Source organism: Rhinatrema bivittatum, chromosome 1 (assembly GCF_901001135.1).
Source record: "Rhinatrema bivittatum chromosome 1, aRhiBiv1.1, whole genome shotgun sequence".
NCBI lineage: Eukaryota > Metazoa > Chordata > Amphibia > Gymnophiona > Rhinatrematidae > Rhinatrema > Rhinatrema bivittatum.
In genome coordinates, this window is record NC_042615.1 from 301,469,626 (window position 1) to 301,497,591 (window position 27,966).

At 45.2% G+C, this 27,966-nt stretch overlaps 1 protein-coding gene across 3 annotated transcripts in view; it reads right to left on the reverse strand.

Annotated features, from left to right (window-relative positions):
• TET2 (tet methylcytosine dioxygenase 2) overlaps nucleotides 1-27,966 on the reverse strand; it is a 206,544-nt gene that overhangs the window by 148,564 nt on the left and 30,014 nt on the right. Inside the window, exon 2 of one of the 3 annotated variants that reach the window (XM_029596956.1) lies at nucleotides 26,324-26,439. The exons of the other annotated variants lie outside the window; for them this stretch is intronic. The gene's annotated coding sequence lies outside the window, so the exon portion shown is untranslated. The remainder of the gene's footprint in view (nucleotides 1-26,323; nucleotides 26,440-27,966) is intronic. 3 annotated transcript variants of the gene reach the window in all.

The window sequence follows — 27,966 nt, forward strand, 5'->3', positions numbered from 1 at the left end:
CTTTAGTTTATGCAAAAAAAAAACCAAACAAAAATAGAGGCATATCTCTATTGTAGAGGCAGTGATAATGATGAACATTTACTGTATCTATAGAAATTACATTATATAATTGAAAATAAAAGATATTCCCCTTCTGACTGCAATTTTCTGGTAGCATTCAACTTGCAAAATTTAATTAAAAAAAAAAAAAAAAAAAAGGGGGTGGGAGGAGTTGCAACCTACATTGTAGGTCATACCTACACAATTTGAGAGAGAGAGAGAGAGAGAAAGAGAGAGACTGACTATTTACAATGGTTTTGTAGTGGTTAACTATTTATATCTCTATAGGAGGCCCCCCCCCCTAGTAACTCGAGGTGAGGTTTAGGTAGTTGTGTAGGGATTAGGGGCCACTTTTACATGCAGAGTGAGACATATGAACAGAACAGTAGACTCTTGTGAAGATTTGATGACCTTCGGAGTGAGGAAATTCACACAAAGATGAGATTTGTACAATGTTCTCTCAACCTAGCTTGATGGTACCCAGATAGAGAGTCCATCAAACTAGGGTGAGAGAACACTGTACAAATCTCATCTCCGAAGTACATCAAATCTTCATAAGAGTGTACTGTTCTGTTCATACGTCTCACTCTGCATATAAAAGCGGCCCCTAATCCCTACACTTTTACCTAAACCTCACCTCGAGTTACTAGGTGGGCCTCCTATAGAGATATAAATAGCTAACTACCAGATGGGCCTTGTAGATAGTCTCTCTCAAAAATTTGCATTGCGTTGTGACGCTTAGTGCGTGCGTTAAGGCATTTTTCACACGCGTTATGCCATTTTCCGCATGTGAAAATGGCACAACATGATTTGATAAATGACCCTGGTAAGACGGTAACTTTTAAACTGGCACGCGGGCACACGTGCGCGCTCGTTTGTCTGCCCACACCCAGGAACGCAGTCATTTTATAACATGCACGTGTATAGGCACACACTTTATAAAATAGCCTTGCTGCATGTACACGTGCGCTCCATTTTAAGTGGACGAACGTATGTGCTGACAAATCTCACTTCTACTGCTTAAGTGGGGAAATCTTATATGGGATGCACGCCACCGCCATTGATAGTTTTCCTAAGTTCATTCCCAATTTGCCCAGTTAAGGGATAAGACTTTCAAACCCCCCTAATTTAATAGCCTTCCTTCCCCCACTGTTAGCCACGACCTTTAGAACCCCACTGATCTGTATAGCTTTTTTTGTTTTATTATTTACAAGTCATCCATAGCAGAAGTAAAGTTATGCGGCAGAGGACCACAGTATGTGCCAGTATACGTAACTATATACACGCAAAATTCAATGTAAAACTCTGGAACATCCACGTCCAGCCCAGCCCATGTTCCGCCCCCTTTTGGAAACGTTTTCTTTGTGCGTGCAGCAGCATGTACATGTTTATCCCGGCGGCTTATAAAATCCACTTGGCAAGCATCAGCATCTTTTAAAATTCACCTTTAAGATCCATAACTGTCGGCATTCCTGACGCCATGCTCTGCATGCTTTCCCCTTCTTGTTTAAAGAAGGCCTGCGGGTCCATAGTGCCCTAGTTTCAGCAAGAAACCCCCCATCAGTATTTAAGTATGTTAATATTTTAGGTAAAAAGAGATTTAGAACACTTACGGCCTCAGAAAAGGATGGAGTCCACATCATTGTAGTAAAAATAATAATAACTGTCTTAAAGTTTGATGAATCTTAGCATAATGATTGGCAAACCTACCTTGACTACTGCTGTCTCTGTTTTATAGAAACATGATGGCAGAAAAAGACTATGGGGTAGATTTTATAAATCTGCGCCCACGCGTACTTTTGTTCGCGCACCAGGCACAAACAAGAGTACGTGGGATTTTAATAGATACGCGCGTAGCCACGCGTATCTGTTAAAAATGCGTATCTGTGCAAAATCGGCAGCCTGCGCGTGCCGAGCTGCGCAGCCTGCCCCCGTTCCCTCCGAGGCCGCTCCGAAATCGGAGCGGCCTCGGAGGGAACTTTCCTTCCACCCCCCCACCTTCCCCTCCCTTCCCTTACCTAACCCATCCCCCAGCCCTATCTAAACCCCCCCTACCTTTGTTGCACAAGTTACGCCTGCTCAAGGCAGACGTAACTTGCGCGCACCAGGCTGGACACCAGTGCCATGGTCCGGTCCGGGATCTGGTCCGGAGGCTGCGGCCACGCCCCCAGAACGCCCCCGATGAAGCACCGGTCATGACACGCCCACGGAACGCCCCAGCCATGACACGCCCCCAGACACGCCCACGGAACGCCCCGGCCATGTCACGCCCCCAGACACGCCCCCCCCAGGAAAGCCCTGGGACTTACACACGTCCCGGGGCTTGCGCGCACCGCCGAGCCTACTCAACATAGGTTCGGCGCGCGCAGGGGGAGTTTGGGCCAGGGTTTCGGGGGGGGGGGGGGGGTACACGCGTATCCCTTTGAAAATCTGGCCTTATATGGCCAATCTAGTCTTCCCATCCACACAACTGTTCAGATCTACAATCCCTACCATTTCCTTCCCTGTGCTTTCTTGAATTCAGATATTTATATTTAATTATGTATAGAAGGCTTTTTGAAAATCTACAGGGGTAAAACATCTTCACATTCTCAGGTATATCATTAACCTGGTTTGTTCCTCTTTCTGTTGGACTCAAACACACTTAGTATCATGTTTTCAACAAAAACACCTAGAAGAAAAATCGGGATACCAAAATATAAGAGAATTGGGAAATTTTTTTTTGGCTTTATGAAAAACTTTTAAAAGTGCAAAATATTTCAGAAAACTTTTTGGTGCTTGCAAAAAACTTGTATGTCATATTATTTTATCAAAGATTATTTAAAAGAAAAAAAAGAAAGACTGATAAATGAGACAGAAGCTAGTGGTATGACCCAGTTATCAGCAGTCAGCTCCTCAAATGACTGCTCATTTCATGTCTTTTATACCCATGGAAAATTCTCCTGTCTCCTAATGGTTTTAACTTGAGGCTGGATGTACTTGAATCAGTTTCAAACAATCATCCACTGTGAAAGGGAGCATAAGGAAACAGGAGAGTTTGTCTACTGCTAGACCACGGCCATGCATTTGTCAATATTAGTTATAGAGAAAACTGAAATATTCACTATATAAAAAATATCAAAGGTCTCCACCAGCCTCTTCTTTGGAATGCATGCCTCGTTTAACTTGGCCTGGTGCAATAGCTTCTCCAGGTCTCCCTATATTTCCCTATTCCTCCTCGTCAACTTCTACTCATTGATATTATCCAGAAATGACTCCCTGGCTGACATCAAGTATTGACCTTACTGCCATCGACTGCAATGAAAAAGTCAACAGCAGCTGTTCTTCAAGCTCTAGAGAGGACAGCCAGAAATATGACTGAGTTGCAGTCAAGACAGATTTCAATCTGGGATCAGTGGAAATCCATGAAAACCCACGACAATGCATGTCACTTATCTTAAGGAAAGTGTCAATAGACTAACTTGTCCTGTCTATCAAATGTCAGTTGTACCATGCTCTTCCGCTAATCACATTGTTCTTTTCTTTATTCTTAAAATTGTACCTAATATTGCTAAACATTATTATAGCCTGGCTAATTATCCTCCATATGCTTTTATTTCTTTTAAACTTCTATTTTTCCACTGTGGCTATCACCCAGATGTATGAAAATACCCAAGGCATGAGATCTATCCTAAAATAAATGAGACCATTATAAAATACTTCTCCATACACCTGCAGACCAATAAGAACCAAGTCTAAGATTACCTCCACAGTATAGAATATCAGTCATGTCTCAACTGAAAACAATCCTTCTCATCAATATTTGGTTTAATTTTTTTGGGAGTGTAATATTTGTAATAGAGAAGGGCCACCCCTGTAGGTGCTCTTCAAAGGAAAATCAGATGACTGGAGCACAGCTGCCATTGGGGGAGCTTTCAAAAATATATTTTACAAAAACTTAAAGGTGAATTATCAAAAATTGCTTGCATAAAAAAATAACAGTTTTGCAGTAAAATAGCATATTTGCAAGTATTAGCTTTTTGGAAACCTCAATATGCACGTATAAATCAGGGTCCACGAGTAAATTTGCACATGTAAAAAAGGGGCAGGCCAAAAGGATTCTGGGGAAGGCCCAGCATTCGTGCAAGTAGATTGCTATTTTGGAAGCTATTTACACATGTAATTTGGAATCTTACTTGCATATATTTACTCCAGCTCGATATCTGAAAAAATGATTGGGTGGGGGGGTCTGGATGAAATGGGTGAACTTTAGGCTGAAGAGCCAGGAGGGTCTTCACAAGCTGGAAAAGAAATGGGTGAACTGGTAGACTAATTGATAAAGCTGGTTAATTCATTGCCACACGCATGTTAGAAAATCCCCTGATATGTGAAAAAGAGGACTTAGAGGTGGAAAAAGCATCTAAATAATGTGTGTAAAATCTACTTGTGTATGCCTTTAAAATTTGAAGTAAAAGTTTGCAACTATATCATTTGCACACACTTATCCAGCTAAATTCCAACTTATCTGGATAAGTAGCAGCAGACGATACATACCTGGATAAGTTTTGAGAAGTGCTATTTGTCTAAGTAGCATTTTTTTTTTTTACTTATCTGGTTATGTATGATAGCTGGATAAGTCTAAAAAAAATGCTATTTATCCTAAGTCTTAAAATCCTACTTATCCGTTTGGACTTATCTGGATAAGTAGCAGCACTTATCTGGATAAATTCTGATTTATCTGGCGTTGCCACTACTTAGCCAGAAAAGTCTTAACTTGTGTGGCATGCAGTTTTTACATATGCGAGCATACATACTCGTGTTTTATAACCTGCACATATCATTTTCACGCAGGTTATAAAATACTGTAGTAAATTTGCACACACCCATATACATGAGTATATGGGCACACGTAAGCAGCTTTGAAAATTATCTTCCTAGTGTTCTTTAAACCGCTATTCATAGCCAATTTTACATTCTTTGTGAGGCAAAATGTATGAGCTTGTGGGAAGAGAGAGATGCTTGTAGAGATGGAAATGAGAGCTGACTCTTCACCTTTACTTATGGTTTGCATGCAACATGTTTAGGATCACGGATACTTTCCACTGCCTACTTTTTATGTGCTTGAAGGGAACTAAGATGGTCATAACATGCATTGGCAGACAGTACTGTTCAGAACAGATGTTATGTACGGAAAGTTTACCTAGTCAAATATTGCTTGTGTTTTGTGTCATCATGTTCAGAAAATCTTCATTAACTAGTTACATCTGTACGGCCAATAGATAGGGACACAGAGTGCCCATTCTGCAGAAGGTCTCTAGCACAAGTGCATAACAAGAAAGCTCACATCATTACCGTTTGCAATACTTTAAAAGAAACAGGACAGGAAGAGTATCACCAGCATAAAGGAATTGCTGTGGACACAAATATGATTGACAGTAGCTTCTGTAAGCGTCAGAGCAGCAGGAACTCGAAAGGCTAAATTTAATGCTGACAAATATAGAAGATTTATTAGTAGCAGTAGCACTTCCCCCAAACAACTCATGCAATTGCTCCATGACCACCTTCTTTGCTCTGGACTACAACAATGACCACAACCAGATAAAAGACAAAAAGACTTTCTTTATTTTAAATTAAAATAATGATCACGAGTAAATAACAAAAGGATTTTTCAAACAAAAGTAGGATTTAGGTACAGTATTGGGTAATAAAAGTATATTCTACCAATAGTGGTTGTGAGTTGGAGATGGTCTCATCTCTTATCACAGTGGAGGTTTTAGAGGGTTTAAGCAGCATGATCAACTTTCCTCAGCCACTAATTTTACTGATTATAAAAGTATTATATAGATTTTTTTTTTTACTCAAATTCATTGCTTCTATGCTTTAATTACATTGGGAAAAGGTTTGGTGGTGTTGTTTGGGAGGATGGCATGAAGTATGTGTGTGTGTGGGGTGGGGGGGGGATAGTGGAAAACCCTTAAAACGTAACCTCCCCCTTCTCTTTCTTTCTCCATACTTTCCTTCTGCTCCTGCTGGGCTCATTTTCTTGTTGGGCCACTGGGCAACCTCCCACACTGGGCCACGGGGCTCATTCATGCATGAGGCCACTGAACCACTGTGCTTCTTTCTATGTGGGGCCTCTGGGTTATAGGGCTCCTTACTGTCCAAGAAGGCAAAGGCAGGAAAAAGCACCAGCCCTGAAATTCTAAGCCTCTCTTGTAAGAAGGCAACCCTATTTTTTTTGACACCTGCATGTCTGAAAATATAATATTGTAATAACATAAGAATTAACAGAGCAAAATATGAGATGTGCTGCTGCCTGCTCCTAATCAAGACATATGATTAAAATTATATATACATACACATATGTATATATAATTTTTTTTTTTATCTATATTCCACCTTTTATGACACTTCCAAGCAGACTACATTCAGGTGCTTCCTAGAGATGTGCATTCGTTTTAAACAAATTAGTCAATTTCAACAAAATTGTCTAATTCGTCATAGTTTGGGAATGCTCAAAAACAAAAGACATTTTTCCAAAATTTCTGAAAAATTCATATTTCGAGTTAGTGCACACTAACTCCCATCAGCGCACACTAACATGAAATTCAGGAACCACGAAAAAAAAATTTACGAACTGTGGAAAAAATGAAAATTACCCACAGGGGACTAGAACCGAACCACAAAACGAAAAAAAAAAACCTAAACAAAAATGATACACATCACTACTAGTGCTTCCCTATCCTCAGAGGGCTTATAATGCAAGTCTGGACCTTAGGCAATGGAAAGTGAAGTGACTTGTGCAAGGAGTGCCAGTGAGATCTGAATCCTTGCTTCCATATGGGCCGATACAGTAAAATTCGCGGGAGAGCCGGCGCTCCAAGGCGAGCGCCCGTTCTCCCAACGCGCGTCCAGGCCACTCTCCTGGGCACACGATCCAGTATGCAAATGAGGTAAAAGGAGGCACTAGGGACACTAGTGCATCCCTAGCGCTTCCTTTTTGACAGGAGCGGCGATTGTCAGCAGGTTTGACAGCCGACGCTCAATTTTACCGGCGTCGGTTCTCGAGCCCGCTGACAGCCACGGGTTCGGAAAACGGACGCCGGCATAATTGAGCATCCATCTTTCAACCTGCGGGCCGCTGGCCGATTAAAATTTTTTTTTTTTAAATTTTAAATTTTGGGGCCTCCAACTATGATATTAAGTCGGAGGGTGTACAGAAAACCATTTTTTTCTGCTTTTCTGTGCACTTTCCCGGTACCGGCAGAAATTAATGCCAGCCTTTGGGCAGATGTTAATTTCTAAAAGTAAAACGTGTGGCTTGGCTGCACATTTTATTTTCTGTATCACTCGGGAATAACTAATAGGGCCATCAACATGCATTTGTATGTTGCGGACGCTATTAGTTTCGGGGGGGGGGGGGGGGGGGTTGGCCGCGCGTTTTTGATGCGCTATTACCTCTTACTGTATAAGGGGTAAAAATAGTGCGTTGAAAACGCGCGGCCAGACGCGGGCTAACAGCGCATTGTACTGTATCGGCCTGATAGCAACTATCCTACTACTCTAACCACTAGGCTACTCCTAATGGTTAGAACAGCAACAGTCAACATATGCAGCAATGTCTGCCAATTCACTGATATGCCCGGCTTAGTTCCCGTCAGTCACATAAAAAGAAGGGAGTGGAAGGTATCAATGATCCCAAAATTGCTGGTGCTCATAAAATGTTGCATGCAAACCATAAAAAAAAAAAAAAAAGAGAGGTGATTAGTCAACTTTCATGCTCCATCTCTACAACAAATGCAGAATGTTGACTGTTAATATTGTAACAAGCCCTGCCATCATTCCTTTCTTTGCAGAGAAAGATAAAATAGAAATAAGTATCTGTCAAACCGAGTTAAGGGTGATCCTTATTGTGGGCCAGGGAGCTCTGGTACTCTGTCCACTGGTTGCTTCCATTTCTCTCCAGCTAGTGTGGCCTGGGAACCTTGCTAGCCCTGCTGCTTCAACTACCAGTGCCTCCTTCTCTTTGACTGGCAGGGTCAACTCCTTGCTTTTGGCTGGCAGGGGGGCCTGGTGATCTCCATTAACCCCACTGATCCTGCCATCATATCCTCCTGCTGTTGTCTGCCTGCATTGTTTTTCATCTGCAGATGCTTAAAACTTACATATGTAACTTCCTGAAGATGGGCACATGAAAAAGGATACAGACAGACATGGGCGGCACCCTTCACCATGGATGCGCGGGTGCTGCAAATAACTGGGCACCTGAGGCACCCAGATGGGTGACTGCCCCCCTCCCCCACCTATGCCATGTTTACCTGAAGGAGGGGTGGTGGTCTGGTCCGATCTTCACGGCGCCGGCAATGTGGTGATCTGAGGGAGCCCGGGGTGGGGTGGGGGGAGGTGCAGCATGCGTCCGGTGGTTTAAGATGATGCGGCCCCTCCCGATTGGCCCAGCATCGAGTGCGATGAGATCTATATGCAACCCTGCGCCGGACCATCCGACTAGTCAAGAGGGGCTGCGTGATGATGCCAGGTCGAGGGCAGGCCAGAGGGAGATTTAAATCCCACCAGCTACCATAGTGCTTCCTCTTCCTCCTCGGCCCGGCAAAGCAGCAATTTGCGCACGGTAAGCTCCATCAATCCGGTAACCTCTCACCCAACCTAGGCCGTCAACAACGGCGACCACGTAATTCAGCAGTATGAAATATTAATAAGAGTTATAAAAAAAACCCCCAAAACTGGATGAAGTGAAAGAGGTTACATAAGGCAGACTTGCCGCCACCGCCACTGTGCTTCACATGTTATCAGCGGGCGCAGAGATAAAGGAGGCAAACCAAAATTTACTGGAGTCAGGAGCCTTAAAAAAAATGTATTAAGTTGCAAATCATACAAGGTTAAAACCTGTGCCTTTACCAAAGGCATTGCTGTTCCAGCTCTCCCCCCCAGACCTAGACCAGCTAAGTGTTCCAGTCCCCACCCCCCCAAAAAATGTATTTTATTATTTGGACCTATTTTATTATTTGGACCTATTGAGAGCAAGCCCACGTGCAGGGCGGCAGTCAGTGGAGGCGTTGCCAGCATTTGCTACAGATGGCAGGCCACAGTGCAGTGCGCTACGGGGGTGTTAGTGGCCCTCCTCAAGGTTGTGCCCATTGGGTCAGAACACACGGGGTCTGTCCTTATGGACCACCTGCCCGCTGGCATTTCTGACCAACAGGGACCTTGAAGCTGACGGGAAAAGATAGGGCATCCAGGCCACCTCGGGGAGCTAAGGTTGAGTCTAACAGGTCTGGGAGGGACAGGAAGGCAGGGGTGAATGCGCCAAAAGAGCAATATCAATTGGCTTAACCAATCAAGTGAGGGGGCCCGGGAGGAAGAGTGCGTGGTAGGGGTGCCAGTATTGCAGGTGCAGCGGTAAATCATATGCTGCAGTCCCCAGCTGGCATGCTCCAGGATCTGGTAGTGACCTTTGCCGAGGGGGATCCTGCCACCTGATGCCAACACAGCGTCACAAATGGAGGTGCCTGTACCATTGGACGGGCCTCATCCCACACCCAGCTGCCCCACACAAACCTAGTGTGAGAAGTTCTCGTAACCCAAGGGTCACCCGCTGGCACAGATCCCTCTCATGGCCTGCTTCTCATTCATCATCTGAAGGGTTGGCAAGAAGCACCAGATCACAATATATGGACACCACCCCAGGCAAAGTGATAGGGGATATTCCCCCACTGAGTATTATGGCTACAGGCATGAGCTGAGGGATCCATCTTACAGCCCCGGTACCAGGTCCACAAACCACAGGGATCCGTATTATTGGTCTGCAAGATACCTCCTATCCTGACACCATTAACAAGGTCATAGGAGCTACAGCGAGCACAGTGATTACTTCCCTCGCTACACGTGTCTCCACAGTAGCCACCAACATGGCCACAGAGCAGCTTCAAGTGATGCACAGTGAGCCGTGCAATGCAAACACAATCAAGAAATATGAAACATTAAACACACCAATAAAAAGAATATCAAATCTGCTGATAAATTCAGCCAATTAAAAACATGTATAAATATGTTTAAAATATTACCAAATGCTAATAAAATATTTCAAAAAAGCAGATACATCACATCCAATAAGTAAAACTAGCAAGGATAAAAAAAAAAACAAACCCTCTTACTCTCCATACCTGGGAACTTTAGATTTCCAGTCCTCCTGAGATTGTCTTAGATTGGAGGAGGGTGCACAAACTTTAACCTCTCTTACACTCATATATAAAGGTACTCACACACACACACACACACACCCTTTCATACATATACACCCCCCCAACCCCCACCACCCTCTCATACACGCACACACACACACACACCCCCCAAACCCACCACCCTCTCAGACACACTCACACCCTACCCCACCACCCTTACACACCACACACACACACCACCACCCTCTCATACACACCCCACCCTCACCACCCTCTCAAACACATACACACACCCCAAACCCACCACCCTCTCATACACACACATCTCAAACCCACCACCCTCTCATACACACACACCACACCCCCACCACCCTCTCATACACATACACTCCCCACCCCTACCCTCTCATACACATACACACCCCACCCCCACCACCCTCTCATTCACACTCACACCCCACCCCCACCACCCTCTCATACACACTCACCCCTACCCCACCACCCTCTCATACACACACACACACTCCACCCCCCACTACCCCTCTCATACACACTCACACCCACCCCACCACCCTCTCATACACACACACAAACACACTCACCAACACCCTCTCATACACATACCCTCCCCATCCCTACCCTCTCATACACATACACCCCCCCCCCACCACCCTTTCATATACACACACACACACTCACCCCACCATTCTCTCATACACACACATACCACCCTCATATATACATACACACCACCCCCACGACCCTCTCATACCCACACCCCCACCACCCTCTCATACACCCCACCCCACCCCCACCACCCTCTCATATATATATACACAGACATCCCACCATTCTCTCATACACACACACACCACCCGCTCATACACACCACCCGCTCATACACACTCACACCCCACCCCCACCACCTCTCATACACACTCAAACCCCACCCCCACCACCCTCACACCCTACCCCCACCACCCTCTCATACACACACACACACACACCCACCCCCACCACCCTCTCATACACACACACACACACCACCCCCACCACCCTCTCATACACAAACACAAACACACACACCACCACCCTCTCATACACATACACACCCCAAACCCACCACCCTCTCATACACATACACACCCCAAACCCACCACCCTCTCATAAACACACACACCACCACCCTCTCATACACACTCACATCCCACCCCCACCACCCTCTCATACACACACACATCCCACCCCACCACCCTCTCTCACACACACACACCCCACCCCCCACCACCCTCTCATACACCAACCCCACCCCCCCACCCTCTCATATACACTCACACCCCACCACCCTCTCATACACACACACACACACACACACTCACCACCCTCTCATACACATACACTCCCCATTCCTACACTCTCATACACATACACACCCAACCCCCACCACCCTCTCATATATATACACATGCACACACCCCACCACCCTCTCATACACACACATACCACCCTCATATACACACATACACCCACCCCACCACCCTCTCATACACACACACACCCCACATCCACCACCCTCTCATATGTATACACACACACATCCCACCATCCTCTCATATACACACACACACACACACACAGACCACCCTCTCATATGCACATACAACCCACCCCCACCACCCTCTCATACACACACACCACCACCCTGTCATACATACACATACCCCACCCCACCCCCTCTCATAAACACACACCCCCACCCCCCTCTCATACACACACACCCCACCCCATCCATCACAAAGCTGCGCTGCCACGCCGCTGGGACCTTTCTTTTGCTGGCAGGGTGTAGAAACCCTGCCAGCATGTCACTGCTCCACACTACCAGTTCCACTACCAGATTTTGCCTGCATGAAGAGTGAGGTGGCTGTAGCAGGAAGGATTCAGGGGGCAATTTTGCCACCTCAAAATCTTGCTGTGAAGCAGCCTCCTCACCCTGCCTCATTATAGAACCGCCTCTGGCTGCAGCAGAGGATATGCTCAGCCATCACATACATACACGACCTGGGTGCGCACCTGGCTCCCTCTAGGTCAATGAGAGCAATAAACCCCAGACATAGGCACCTACCACTATCAAATGTGACATGGAAGTGCCAGAATCCCTGGCAGCAGAGGAGCATGGTGAGTCTACTCCACAGAGTACATCTGGGGCGGCACATGGGGAGTATGGGCAGAGGAGCAAGCTTCAAGTGATCTTCTTATGACGAGTCTTCCAACTTTCATCCTCCCTACCAGAGCTTCCAGATCTTCCTCCACGGCAATAGGGTTAGATTGGGAGGACATGGCTTTTTGATGCATTCCATGTGTTGGCGCATAGGTTGTGCCATTGGCAGATGATAAGTCGCAAAGCCCAACAAATGTCCTCACATTCCTGGAGCGTGAGCTGGATTCCATGCACATGGAGTCCAGACTCCCATCAGACAGCTGACAAAGCTGACACATTTGATGGAGAATACCAGGTGTAGCAGGAAAGTCATGCTGAGACACATGAGGTCCTTGATAGGAAGCCTGGCATTTGCACTGCAAGTCATTCTTGTGGGCAGAGTATTCCTGCCTCCTAATTCGGGTCATGATTTGGCTATTTCGTGACCACCACCATCTGTGCATCAGCAAGCCCAATAAGGAAGATCTGCCTATTTGGAAGAAATTCCTCAAGGACTTCAATGGCATTTCAGCATGGTTTCCCAAGCTGGTCAGCAGCAATGACCTGCAGGTATACTCTGACACTTCAGGAGGCATCTGAATCAGTGTTTATTTTGGGGGATCTTGGGGCGCGGCCTGCTGGTCAGGCAATTGGGTGATTAGCGCATGCAAAAACACCATATAGCACTTTGATAAATGACCCCCTCAGTTTGTACCTGAGGCAATGGAGGGTAAAGTGACTTGCCAAAGGTCACAAGGAGTGACAGCAGGACTCAAACCCTGGTCTCCTGGTTCATAGCCCACTGCTCTTGCGAAAACCTTCATGGCACAATTTTGTTGTCAGTGCAGGGAAAAAAGAGAAGTGGGACTGGGAGTAGGGGCCGGGGAAGGAAACAGAATCCCAGGGATGGGAGGAGAAATGGGATCTTAGGGATGGGAACTGCATTGCAAGGCACAGTGGCATAGGAGGAGGACATAGCATGAAGTGCTGCTGCTGCTTGCCCCCTTCCTTCTCCTGCTGGTTGGCTCAGTGACTGTGGAGAGATAGATCAACAGGGGGCTGGGGCAGAGGGGTGGTCAGATTTTGCAGACATGGCCCCAGTATCTTGGGGAACTGGGGCCTCTGATCTTATCCATAGGTCTAAGTTCTTTGAACTAATATATTTTATTTAAGCCACACTCACTGTTTTGAAAAATCTCTCTCTCTCCCCCCCCCCACCTCCCGCCCCCAATCCATGCTTCACCTGTTCGTGTTATATTCAGGCTCTACGGATATCAATGTGATATCTGCTTGGGGTGCTGATAAGGACCTGCACAGCAGTGCCCTGCATTACATAGATTTACAGATGGTAGCAATGAATGCCAGTTCCACTGGTAAACTAATGTTTTTACTCATAGAATTCAGGGAATTTGAACATCTTCCTTCCCCATACCACAAATAAACATACCTGGACTGGTTGCAGTGCAACTACTTTTCCCCTTGGCAAAAAAAAAAAAAGGGCAGGATTAGGTCAAGGGAGAATTAGGTCAAGGGAATAGGGATTGCATTTTCAAATCCCATTTTGTTAAAGCCAGCAGGGAAGCCCCATTCCCGCCGGCCAGCATTTCAAGAGAGAAATTCCGCTGGACAGTCCCCTGTAAAAATGCGCTTGCTGTACCCACAGGACTGCAAGCCATACAGGCTGTTTAATTATTACCTCCACGAGTGGCTGGGGTGGGATAGGTAAGAGAATCAGTCAGAAAGCTTCTACTCTCTGCTTAGGAACAAAACGCAATCATGAATAATAATCAGGATCTTGATTATTTTGTTGAACTGAACAAATTGAAATTCAATTCTTTTACTATCTGTGCCATAATTTGTCTTAAATGTTTGTAAAATAAATAAATCATTTTACAGATGTGCATGTAATAGCCTTTAAGTAGCAAGCGTAAGGGGATGAAACATAAAAATATCTGAGAAAAAAAAAACATGTTTAGGAGTTCCTAAAGCAACAAATTGCAAAAAGCTTTCAGGAATTCCTTCTCTGTTCCAAGTCTTTATGTGAAAAATCCTTGCACTACTTCATCTTAATAACACACATTTTGATGGCTCTGTTTTAATTTTTGCAACTGCTTCAGTTTTTTTTCTATTTTAATTTCCAGGGTTTATTTTCACAGGATTTATTTTATTTTTTTTTTTGCCCAGGCCATAAATCTGCTCCTAATCCTGCAGTTTTTTTTTTTAATCTGTTAGAAGGAGCACAGTAGATAGAGAGAAGATATCAATCCAGGGAGCGTAAGAAACCAGAAAATAGAAAGGGACGAGAAGGAAGTAAAGAAAAGAGCTAACTGCAGCTGCATATTTGCTAGGGTCATGGAGCTTGGTGGGAAGATGTTTGGTTTGTGCTTCTGGGAAAGGCTTAATCCTAGATCAGGGCTTCCCACACTTGCCCTGGTGCCCCTCCACCCCCTCCTTCCAAGTTGCCAGGAAATCCAGAATGAGCATGCATGAAATGGCATTTGCATATAGAGGGAAATCTTCAAAAAGCGATATCCATGAGTAAAAAGTGTTTTAATCGCATCAAGGGCAGGGCAGGTTTCTGACAGCTGATGTATGCAGGTTAAATCCCTCCGCACTGTTCCAGGGTGCACTCTTAGGTCAGGAGAAGGAAACATATGCCTACAGATAGCATTTTTTTGATCTGTGCGCCTACTTTTCAAGGAAAATCCTAATCCCCACGAAGCGCAGCTACACGTGACCACGGCTGCCTTGCACCCACCGTGATTTTCAAAGTGAAAGCCCTCCTGTGCTCTCCCTTTGGAAATTGGGGAAAAGAGTGCGGACAAGAAGTATGTGCACAGACTTCGCACCAATGATCACACTTTGAAAATTGCCCCCCCGCCCAGCGGGTCTCCGATGCATTCATTATGGCTATCCCAGGAAGCCAACTGGCTAGAGGGGGGTCATGGGAACAGTTTGCAGAAGGCCCGTCTTAGAATGACCTTCAGCGGCAGCTTCTGTTCAGCAGAGCAGTGGAGCTAACAGAATCTGAGGCAAATGCAATGGTTAATTGTTTCATACTTTGGGAGAAGGAAATGATTTGGCATCAAGAACAGCACATGCACTTGGATAAAAGAATAGGAGCCTTTCACCCGCTGAGGCTGGCACAACCCAAGAAATGACAACAAAAAACAAGTTGTTTTTTCACTGCGGCAAAGGTAGTAGTTTCTGTTGGCGATATTCCTGTTAATACAAGGAAGGAGAGAGAGATGCTTAGCAACTTCTGTGTTTTGTGACAACAGAAGAATGGAATCAATGTGTTATATGCCAATACAGCTACAAAGCCATTTGAAAGGAGACCTCATAGACTTGTCTTCTGTGCTGTGGTATTCGTATGCAGATGTTAGCTGCTTCAGAATAAAAATTAATAGCGTGGGCACCAATTTTCAACACCTCACAACATACCTACCTTGGTAATCCATAGCAATGTCTGACAGGGCCAGGAGTAATGTGGGGCCTTGCAGATGATGTGTGCAAGCTTTATTCCATCTAATTTCAGTTTCCGCTTTTTTAAAAGATGAAAATGCCCAAGGATAAGACCTAGCCAGAGCAATAAAAATATTAGATGGGGAAAACTGAAGCTCAGAATGAAGAAGCACTTTACATAAGCGTGACGCTGCTCCCACACGGTCTATGCTTAACCCCTACTGGATGACACTTAACCTCTCCCTGCATTGGCCTTTGGATTCTATTTTCTGGTTCACATGAAAATGTGAATGGGAAGCTGCACCTTTAAAAGAATTGGTAATGTCACTCCTGCCCATATATGGATAATACAAAGTGATGCAGTTAGGGGGAGTGAATCTTTTAGAAGAAAAGCGGATACTCTCTCATTTGTGTTACAAGCTGCTCCACAACTATTTTGTGTGGGGAAGAGATTGCTCCTAGCTTCTATACAAAGCCCCTGGGGGGTGGGGGGGATCATGGAGACACCTACAGGACAATCTAACCAGGGAGGTTTCTTCTTGGATCATGCCATCACAATGTACTTTACTCTGCTATCTGCAGTTACAGGAAGTCCTTGATTTAGGATGTCTTGAGTTACAACAATTCAGAGTTAAAACAAGGTCCATATTCAGCAACTTGACTAGATAGCCGGATAAACTAGTGAAACTAGTCAATTTTCAAAAGGGCCAATTCAGAAGCGTACCTCCCAAGGTTAAAAATCCTAAATCCTTTGAAATTGGTCTCTTCATTTCCTAGTTCTTCAATATCATCGAAGACAAGAACATTGGCTACCAAGTATTACTATTGAAAGGAGTTGAACGAATTAATGTAAATCGGTTATTTACTCTCAGATCGATACTGTAACGTGCGGTTGAAGATTTCCCGTCTGTAACGTGCTGTGAGCGCACAATTTGGACGTGTAAGGCGATCCAGCGATACAGTCTCCAGTTTCACGCGTCCTTAGCGCTTCTTAAAACAGACGCATAACCCTTTCCTCACCCAGCATGTATATGATATGTAAATGAAGGAATTAGCTGTATAATGAAGGAATTAGCTATTCCCCTCGGATACTGTGACGCGCGCTCCGACTATCGCTTTTTTTTCCTTGCTGATTTGCCGCGCGTTTAACCTGTTAGTTTACCGCCTACCCCTACCCCTGCGATAGAGGCAGGAGTAAGGGTAAGCGGCAAACTTTCCCCCAGCCCCCGCTCACCTGCCCTGGCCGCGTCCATGGGTGCCAGTCTCCGGGGTAGCCCCAATCCTCTCCCTCCTCCCGAAGCAAAAAAAAAAAGCGAAAAAAAAAAATCCAATGCGGCCCCACTTCGGCAGCCCCCCTTCGGCGGAGACGGCAGTGTAAAGCGAGACGGACCTTCGGCGGAGACGGCACTGTAAAGCGAGACGGACCGCGGCGCAAGGAAAGGAGGAGAGAGAAGACGCAACTTACTCCAGCCAGCCCTCCTCCGGACAGCGGCTCCTTTGCCTCCCAGCTGCCGGCGAAGATAGACGCCCGAACGGGTAGGCCCCTCGTGCAATTTGACCTCAAGGCGTGACGTCACGACGTTTGGCGTCACGGCATGCGACGTCACGCCTTGAAGTCAAATTGCACGAGGGGCCTACACGTTCGGGCGTCTATCTTCGCCGGCAGCTGGGAGGCAGAGGAGCCGCTGTCCGGAGGAGGGCTGGCTGGAGTAAGTTGCGTCTTCTCTCTCCTCCTCTCCTTGCGCCGCGGTCTGTCTCGCTTTACAGTGCCGTCTCCGCCGAAGGTCCGTCTCGCTTTACACTGCCGTCTCCGCCGTAGGGGGGCTGCCGAAGTGGGGGCTGGCTGGAGTAAGTTGCGTCTTCTCTCCTCCTCTCCTTGCGCCGCAGCCCCCCCATCCGGACATCGGCGACGACCGCGGCTCCAGCCTCCAGCTGTCAGACAGACGCATCGCACGTGGGAAAGCGGCCCCTATGCGTGCAATTCGCTGCTCAAGACGTGACGTCACATGCCGTGACGCCAAACGTCGTGACATCACATCTTGAGCAGCCAATTGCATGCATAGGGGCCGCTTTCCCACATGCGATGTGTCTGTCTGACAGCTGGAGGCTGGAGCCGCGGTCGTTGCCAATGTCCGGGGGGGGGGGGGGCTGCAAAAGTAAGTTGCTTCGTCGCTTTAAACTGCCCCCCCCTCCTCCCGTAGCAAGGCTGCTTTTCGCGCCCTGCTTCGGGAGGAGAGGAGAAGGGACTAGCAGGCCCGAGCCTAGGATTGCCCGTCTCTCCCCTCGCTCTCTTGCTACTTTTTCGGTTTTGATTTTTTTGCTTCGGGAGGAGGGGACAGGACTGGGGCTGCACCGGAGACCGGACGCGGCCAGGGCAGGTGAGCGTGGGCTGGGAGAAAGTTTGCCGAGCATCGGAGAACATAACTGTCCACTTCCTGGTACCTGTCATTTCAAATGTCATTTGAAATGACAGATACCAGCGTGGCCGTGAAGCGTTAGGCCCGCGCACCCAGGATACTGTATAGGCGCTCTATACAGTAAAATGGGTTGCGCGGGCCTAACCTTCGCATAACGCTTCGCAGACGCGGCATGCATTTGCATGCAATTTGAAGAGAGTATCGAGCGGTAGGTGAAGAGAACTGTGCGTGCGGGGAACGAGGGTGCGCCTGGCACTGCCACACTCTTTCTAACGCGGCATAACTGTATCGACCTGTCTGTTAGATAATAGGAGGAGAAGGGGGCACTCCATGAAGTGAGCAAGTAGCACATTTAAAACAAATCAAAGAAAATTCTTTTTCACTCAGCACAAAGTTAAGCTCTGGAATTAATTGACAGAGGATGTGGTTACAGCAGTTAGTGTAACTGGGTTTAAAAAAGGTTTGGATAAACTCCTAGAGGAAAAATCCATAAACTGCTATTAATCAATAGGGAATAGCTACCGCTTGCTGCCAGCATTAGTAGCATGGGATCTATTTAATGTTGCCAGGTACTTGTGACTTGGATTAGCCTCTTTTGGAAATAGGATACTGGGCTTGATGAACCCTTGGTCTGACCCAGTATGGCATTTATGTTCTTATATGAACTTTGATAAACCTTTCTAAATTCAAGTTTGACAGGGTAAAGCAATGAGAAATATGATATATTTAGCCAAATAGAAATTATGCTCTTGCCAACAGTAAAACTATATTTCTAAGATCCAAAGGAAATTAAAGGCGGAATAGAGTTTGTAAAGGATTGAAATGTACACAAAACAGAAGGCGGATAACCACACCATCAAACATCAGATATAAAAGAAGAAGGTGTGGTACACAATTAATCTTGACTAAGAATTCAAGGGTTCATATGGAACAATTTTTATTTTATCAAAAAAAGGGCAAAAATTGCCTATCAGAATATCTAAGTAGTAAAATGGTGGTGGAGGACCAAGTGGCTTCATCACTTGGGTGAGCAATTGGTTAATGTCCCGTAACACATCATGGACCTTAATGGAAGGCTTCATATAGATGAAATATTGCATGGCAAGGTCAGCCAAAGGTTCCTTCTTTACCATTCCAGAAAAACATCTATTATAAGGCATCTCACAAGCCAGACATTATTAATCAGCTAGTCAACTACAAAGTCTACCAGCAGGTAATATCTGATACATTTTGTAGCTGGAGCAATGGTTAAAAATAAGCAAAAACACTATAGACTGGGATGCACAGCTTGCTAGGTCTTTCAGTTACTGTATATAGCAGAGATTATCTTCAGTACGTGGGAGTTATTATAAAACCTTACCAAGCTGACTGCATGGTCAACATAGACAGTAATCAATATCATAGATACTTGTTTTCAGATTATTTGTAAATGTGAACAATTTATGTGACAATGAAGGGTAGATACACTACAGTGTGAAAATTTTGGTGGTTTACTGTGGATGGCTTACCAAAATTATTGTGCAAAAGAAAAAAAATGACTGATATCATGTTATATATGAAGCAAATAAGATGTAAAAATCATTACACCAGGAGGATAACTTTCAAACTACGTGCAGCGGCATATATGGGCATATATGGCTGCACATAAATCTACAATAGCATTTCATAAGCTGCGTGTATCATAAACTACAAGTGTTCTACCCCACAACATATGTATATTTGCTTGCACACACATACATGCAATGCATTGAAAGTGAGTATTTAAACGCATTGGTCTTGCATACATTTCCTATTTTAAAAATATACATGCAAATATCTCTTACTCCTAGATTCATCAAAAAGGGGCAAAATTAGGGAAATTTTGGAGTTACTGCACCACATGGTAAGCAATGTGATAAACCTTACTTTTTAGTTAAGTATTTAAATCTCTATACGAGGGCCACCTAATAGGTCAAGGTGAGGTTTTAGGGGGGTGGTTTAGGGGCCAGTTTTGCATGTAGCATGAGATGTACAAACAGCACAGTACACCTTGGTAAAGATTTGACATCATTTGGAGTGAGGAAAGTCTAACAGAGATGACATTTTGTACTATGTTCTCTCACCCTAGCTTGATGATACCCTGTTATAGAGTCTATCAAGCTAAGGTGAGAAAACATAGTACTTTCCTCACTCTATCTAAATGATGTCAAATCTTCACCGAGGTGTACTGTACTGTTCGTACATCTCATGCTACATGCAAAACTGACCCCTAAACCCTAAACCACCCCTAACACCTCACCTCGACCTATTAGGCTGCCTTCCTATAGTGATTTAAATAGGTGCACACAGTGTCTCTCTCTCTCTCTCTCAGAAATGGCCAAAATACAATTGCAAACAGCTTTAATGCAAGGGAAAAAAGTTAATGATGCAGTCAATTTCCTGTTCCTCTTAATCTAGGAATTGCAGTCCACCTTTATGACAACTGTACCAGCTCCAAATATTTATGATTTATTTTCTGGCCAGCAATATTTTCCTTTTTCTTTCTTAAGTAGCAGAATGTGTCTACTGTTGCCTGCTTATTTTTGGATTATTGTTTTTTTTTATGTTGCAACTATATTATGTATGTGAATGCTTTTGTAATTCACCTCAGACTGCTGGGTGTGAACAAGAAATGTCAATAAATGCTAAATGGTATATTTTACACAAAAAAATAAAGTAGGGCTTACTCCTTGTAAAATTGCCTCCATAGGTTGCTGTTTTAAGAGATTTACATGTATAAATTTGGCAACTTTCTCACATACCATAATTTTACTCCTGCTAATTATCTTACATAAGTGATAATAAACATGTTCATTGTGGGATGGAGGTCTGGGTGTCCTGGGGGGAGGTCAGACTGCAGAACTAGGAAGGTCTGGATGACCTGGAGAAGGACTGAGCAAAATGGTGGAGGAACTGGTAATTTCATTTTTGCTTGCATGTTTTAAAACATTCTGCTCTTTTTTTCTCCCGATGCGAGATATTTGCGCATCGGTACTTGTGAGTGGCTTATAAAATCGGGTGGGCACACGCATGTGCTAGATGCATGCCCATCTCCAAATTTTGGCACATGTCCAGCTTTTAAAATTCACCTTTTTGTGTGTAACTATTGTCCCCACCCCAGAATGCCCCTAGATGGCTCCTTTTCTATGCATGTATATATGCACGTGAAACATAATTCACACGTGCTTTTATTGTTGTCACAGGAGCACTAGGGAGCAATCCCGCTTTCAGGGAGAGTGGTGTGCCCTTGGGACCATGATGTGACTGCAGAGAGGAGCTCTGTGGAAGTGCCGAGGTAGGTGAGACATATCCCAGCACAGGCGGACAGGCAGAAGACCAGGGACCCTGACCTCCGCTGAACCTGATGCATCAGTAGAGACCCAACAATGCAATGCTGGTCTCTGGGGTAGCCCTCCAGCCACTCCATAGCCCTTTCGGACCTGTTGTGTGGGAACGGCAAATGCGCCAGGATGGACAGAGGTCGAGGGCAGACGATGGAACTGGAACAAGATGAGACTTGAAGACAGAAGATGATGATCAGACGATACTTGAAGATGAGGTCAGATGATACTGGATAAGGATGAGGCAAGGCTGAAGAGAAGAACATCAGGGACACTGATGAAGACACTTGCTAAGTGAAAAGACGACAGAAGAGTTAAAACTCAGTATGAAGGTATCCGGCTATGACTCATAGCAGCATCCATCCTGAACTGAGCTTTGGGGACCAGGCTTGATCGACGCAGGCCAACCTGAAGAAGCGACGGCTTCAGACCCAGCGCGGAAGATGAATCAGAAGGTCAACCGAAGTTGGACAGAGGATAGGCCACTAGGAGGTAAAATTTGGAACCAGGATATCCGAGTGGAAGGCTACCCTGATGAGGGCGCCAAAGAGTCTGAAGGCTTCCTTGACGAAGGAGCCAAAAGGGTCTGAATGCTTGACAGCAAAAGGACTGAAGACGTCAAAGGATTCTGAAGATGAGGACAACTTGACACGAAGACATCTGGAACATCAGGACATCTGGACTTCAACCCCCAGGACACTCAGTCAAGAGCATCTCGGAGGTGTCGAGTGAACTGGAGAACGAGACATCTGAAGACATCTGGACATCTGGATTTCGGACCCCCAGGTCACCCAACCAAGAGCAGCGAGGAGCCTCCAAGAGGCAGAACAACAGGATGATGGATTTCAGGAAGGACAGGACATAGGAAGGCGAGGACTTCAGGAAGATCTGAAAGTGAAGACATCAGGAGGGTTGGATGACGAAGACAACTGAAGACAAGGACTTAGGATCTGGCGAGAGACCAAACATGGAATGAAGATGCAGACAAAGGATCAGGAACCACAAATGAAGACAAGGGAATTCCCACAAAGAACAGAGTATCTTAAAGAAGCGGAGCTGGACATCAGGAACTCCTGGACTGAAGAGCTGGAACGGCAGGTCCATGACTGACTCCTTGCGAAGGCGAAGAGGAACTGAAGGCTGAGCCCTTTTGTAGGGCTGAAGAAGAACACCCAGGATGACATCACGAGGAGGAGCCAGAGGACTGACCCTTTAAATCTTGAGAAGAAGCGCGGCCCTGTGCCTAAGGAGGCAGGACCAGGGACAGCAGCCATGCTGTGAAGAAGGAAGCAGGTTTGAGGCATCGGAGGCGACACCTGCCGCGAAGAGAAGCTGGGGGCGGCTCCAGCCACTGAAGAACACCGGTGGTGGCCTCCGGGCCACAAAGAGGAGCTCCGGGGAGGTCTCCTTGCCACAGAAGAGGAAACTGGAGGCAACGGTCCTGCTAGCGCTGAAGAAGGAAAATGTCGGCGGCTCCAGCTGCGAAGAGGGATGCTTCAGGGTGGCCTCCGGGCTGCGTGGGAAGTGGCGCTGACTGATCTGCTGCGGAGCACAGCGGCATGGCCCGCCATGTGAAGAAGAAGACGTGGGCGGCCTCTGGGCCGCAAGGTCAGATGACAGACAGCATCGGGGAGCTGGCTGGATGGAAAAAGGTGAGAGACTGCTCGCGGCCTAGCCGCGGACAGGATCATAACAATTGTTTATAAAATACAGATTATATATTTGTTTAAATATTTATTAGCCACTTGTAACAAACAGTGCTGAGTGGAGAGATTATACGACTACATGATACTTACGTGCCTATATGCTAATTTTTATGTGAGGAATGTTTTGAAAATTCACCCCAGTATTTTTATTATGTTAATGTGCAGCAGTATCATAGTTACTCCATGAAATGTCCATAAAGCTAGGTGATATTTTGACAAACCATAAGCTGTAACATATCCTGGGAAATACTGCCCTTTCAGAGCAAGCATAAAAACCTGGTCAAAGTTAGTTGGGGATAGTGCTGTTGAAAAGTTGTGGAAAGCTACTGGAGGAAGGAGAAAGAAGACAAGTATGTAGAGATGGGAGATGTAGAGGAAGAAGAGGATGAGGATAAGTGAGACAGGGAAAAAAGGGAAATGGATCGGATGAAAAGAAGGGAGAGAGCACCCTCCGTCATCCTGAACCCAGGATCTGCGACATCAACGTAAGCATTGGGGCATATGGACCTTCGTTTTCACTACATTCTGGAAAACTACACACGTTTCATAAGGGAAGAGTCCAGAAAGAGTTGAGCAGCAGCAAAAGGCTAATTATGGAAAGAGACAGCCACAGTTATTGGGGGCATTACAGGTATGGCAGGCCACTGCAAGAAGTTAAAGGTCTGCAAGCAACAATTCTGATGGTATTCAAGATACTGACTCATCCAACCAAGACTAGTAACTTAGTAAATGATGGCAAAAAAAAAAAGCCCAATTGACCCCTCCTGTTTGCCCAGTCATTCCTGTTCACATTCTATGGATATAGTCCAGCTTTCAGCTGGAGAACCTTGATCAGTTGTATGATGTCAATCCTTTTTCAACTCAGTTTATTTCCTTCCTCCTGGATAAATAAGGATACTTAATTAAACACCCAGCTCCCACCCCCATGTCTTATGATCAAGCTTTGTGATAATCTAAACAGTTACCAAAATTAATGAGGCTTTGCCCAAACATTCTGCCTTCTAGGCCCTTGTGACCTTCCTGGGCAGTACTTGGCTACCATCAGCCTGCCAGCACTAATCTGGTTGGTTTCTGAAGAGTTGTAGCCTGCTGTTACCAACCTGGCTACTCTATGGTTTGAAGTGGTGCCAGGTTTGTTTTCCTTTCTTCTATCCTTTCCACCTCTCGCTTTCTGCTCTTGAAGGAGTGATGGATGGGTTGTTTGCAATGCTGCATCCTTCCAGTCCCCCTCTTCCCCCTGTCACAGAATATAACAGGACCACCCGGCCTAAGTCTGCCCAGTTTTATTGCTGGCAAAAGGTGTAGACCCCCAGTTGATCTCTTGCTTTCCCCTCGCTTCACAACGAGGGATCTCCTAAGCTTAGCCTATGCTTCCTTGACTTCTGTTACTCATTTTTGTTTCTAGCACACCGACTGGGGGTCCCTTTCATGCATCTACCACCTTCTCCATGAAGATATATTTTCTGATGTTGTTTCGGTCTCTGCCTACTTGGAGCCTCACATCACGATTTTACTTGCTCTAGAGCATTCTTTCCTCTGAAAAAAAAAGATGTACTTCTTGTGCATTAGTTATACATTTGATGTATATTTTATTGTTTCTGTCATGTCATAGAGGAAAAGATGAAGGTTGCCCGGAGACTGGAAAAGGTCAAAGGCACAAATCAGCGGTCCCAGGACTGGGAAGCCCGACTCTGTACTGTCTGCATGGCCTCCCTTGCTGTGCTGCTTGCTGAAGCCCTCTCTTTTTATGTCTCTTGTTATTCTTAGGGTTGCTTCCTTTCTATTCCTCTCCTACTGCAAGAAGAGTATCACAAGAGGCTCCACAATAGTAAACGTTGCCCTGTCCACTGTGCACTTTCCTCCGACATGCGGTCTGCACTTAATGCTATCCTCCTTAAATTTCCCATGTTAAAAACTGCAACAGTAAATGAAGTTCCCTTAGTGCATAAGGGCTGAATACCTAAACAGTCCACCATACTTTACTGACATTACCATATTTACATAGGTGACTGGGATAACACAGATTTGGTAATTGGTTAGTATGAAGCATTGATCATGAGGTAAATGGCTTTGCTGGTCAAATAATAAAAAAAAAAAGCCCTCTTGTCCTTTGATACGTCTAACCGCTAATGTGCTGAAAAAAATGTGCAGCCAAAAAATAAATACAGATATAACATCAATCTTGTGCCAACTCAACGTAGCCATGATTTAAAGAAGTGATTGAATGGAAAGGATATTTTCCTGTAGGCTGGATTTCATATAAATGCAGAATATTCTGTTCAGCTAGGTACACCATCTGCCATTGGCTGCCGACGTAGCAAGATCTGATGGCAATATTGGGCTTTAATCTAAATTAAACACAGTCACCACTTTACTGAAGCCTAAGACAGGAAAGGGCACTTTTGCTTATAAATATAACTTATAACAACAACAGTGCAAAAACACTTCAGTTTAAAGCTGTTTTTGGAAATGTATTCCTTAGTGTTTACGTGTCAAACTTGCTCAACGTCTCGTGGCACTTCAACCAGCCTCTCGCCACCCGCACAGGGCTGCCTTCCGGTTCAAGCGGGGACAAGGCATTATCGTTTGTACTGTTGCCGCTGTGATGAATGAGGTAACGAGTTATCCGCTTGTGGGTCAGAGGCCGCACACAACAGTTCCCACAGTGCAGGGTGTTAGCGGCTATAAATAGCTCACTACTATGATTACACATTTCCTCAACAAGGAAATGCACTCGCTTTAACACTTCCCTTCCCGAACAATTTTAGGAAGATCTTACTAGAATTGGCAGGGCCATTCTCCTCTCCACTTTGGTTGGTCGTGGGGGGGGCAATCGGGCAAGCAGGGTGGGATAGCATTTATAGCCACAATAGTAGAAAAATAATATAGCATCCCATTCGGCTGAAACAAGTGTATGAAAAACAGTGGCAACAGGTGGTTTCATTTTATGTTATTAACTTACATATTATTTATATTCTACTGTTTCAGGCTGAACATGCTGAATATATCCACACACAGGACCTTGTGCTGGAAACAATCATGTTTAAATGTCCTGTCCCCTTCCACTTTGAAGGTAAACTAAAAAAAAAAAAAAAAAATCTACTTAGGAATGGACAATGCCTCAAATATAACCTCTGACCTAAATATTATCTAACATAGTTTAGCAGAGGAAACATCTGAATTGGGCACAAACACGGAATAACCATTTTGGTCATCAATACAGCAAATGCTTTATTTAGAAATAGAGAATAGAATTGCAGATAAGATAAGGCCCATCCATTCTACCAAAATTACATCTGGTATGATATCAAGGACATCTGGCTTTTCTTTCACTTCTTCACAACTGAGGATCCTCTATGCTTATTTATTTATTAGCTTTTATATATCGACATTCATGGGTACATCATGCCGGTTTACAATAAAACTGAAGGAGGAAATTACAAAAAAACAGGGGGAGGGGAGAGGGAGCAGATAGGAAGAGAGAAGGGACAAGAGAAGAGAGGGAAAAAACAGGAAGAGGAGAAAAGGAACAGTACCTTATACTATGCTCACTTGAATTTTTGCCACCTGTTTGCATTCAGCACCTTCTCTGGAGATTGTTTCATGCATGTATCTACCATCCTTTCCTTGAAGAAATATTTGCTAGTGGTAGTCTTGAGTCCACCTTCCTTGTTAGAAGAACTTTCCTTTCCAATGCCAAATGCTCATTTCTTGTGCATTGTCCTTGCCCCTTTGGAGGAAAATATTCAGCGGGCTCTAGCTAGGTAACCAAGGTGCTCCCCAGGTAGCTTCACATGTTGAAAATCACCCCGTCCTCCTTGTAGAAGGTAAATAAGCCCTCCTAGTTCCACTAGACTCACGGAAAAAAAAAAAAGAGCTCTCCTGGCGGTGAGTAGTGGTCAGGGGAGGGAAAATACAGGTGTATACTTGATTTTCAAATGTAGATGCATGTCTTCCCACATGTACTCAGCCCACTGAAATGTAAGCTCCATAGGTCCTTTTGTAGCCACATACCTTCTGATTTTCAAAAGGAAACGACTTGGATAGTTTCCCTTTTAAAATTAGCTACAAGGTACGTGGATACAAAAGTATCCATGGGCCTGGCTCCTACGTGGGCAAGCGAATATTCCCCCCTGAAGTATTTGAATATCTCTGTCCTGTTCCCCTTCTCTCCTCCCCTTGCTTTCCCTAAATCTTATCTCATTTGTAGGCTTTTGACGCAGACTCTGTGCCATTTTGGTAGCTCTTCTCTGGATTGCCTCTCCTATCAATATCCTTTCAGAGGTTTGGCCTCCAGAACTAGGGCACAATAGTCCAAATGAGGTCTCAACAACTTGTGCAGAGTCATTATCAAAAGCATCATTTTTATATCTCATTCTGCCCAGTATGTACCCTTCTATTCCTCTAGCTCTGATCACTGCCTTGTCACACTCTTTTGCTACCTCAAGAGCATCAGGTCACCCTGAAATCACTCTCCTGTTCAGCGCACATCAGTCTCATTCCTTCCCCCCATCGTGTACTAATCCCGTCAATTTCTGCACCTCTACACTTTTGTGCATGGAAACTTAGCCGGCAAACATTTGACCACTCCTCCTCAGCAGAAAA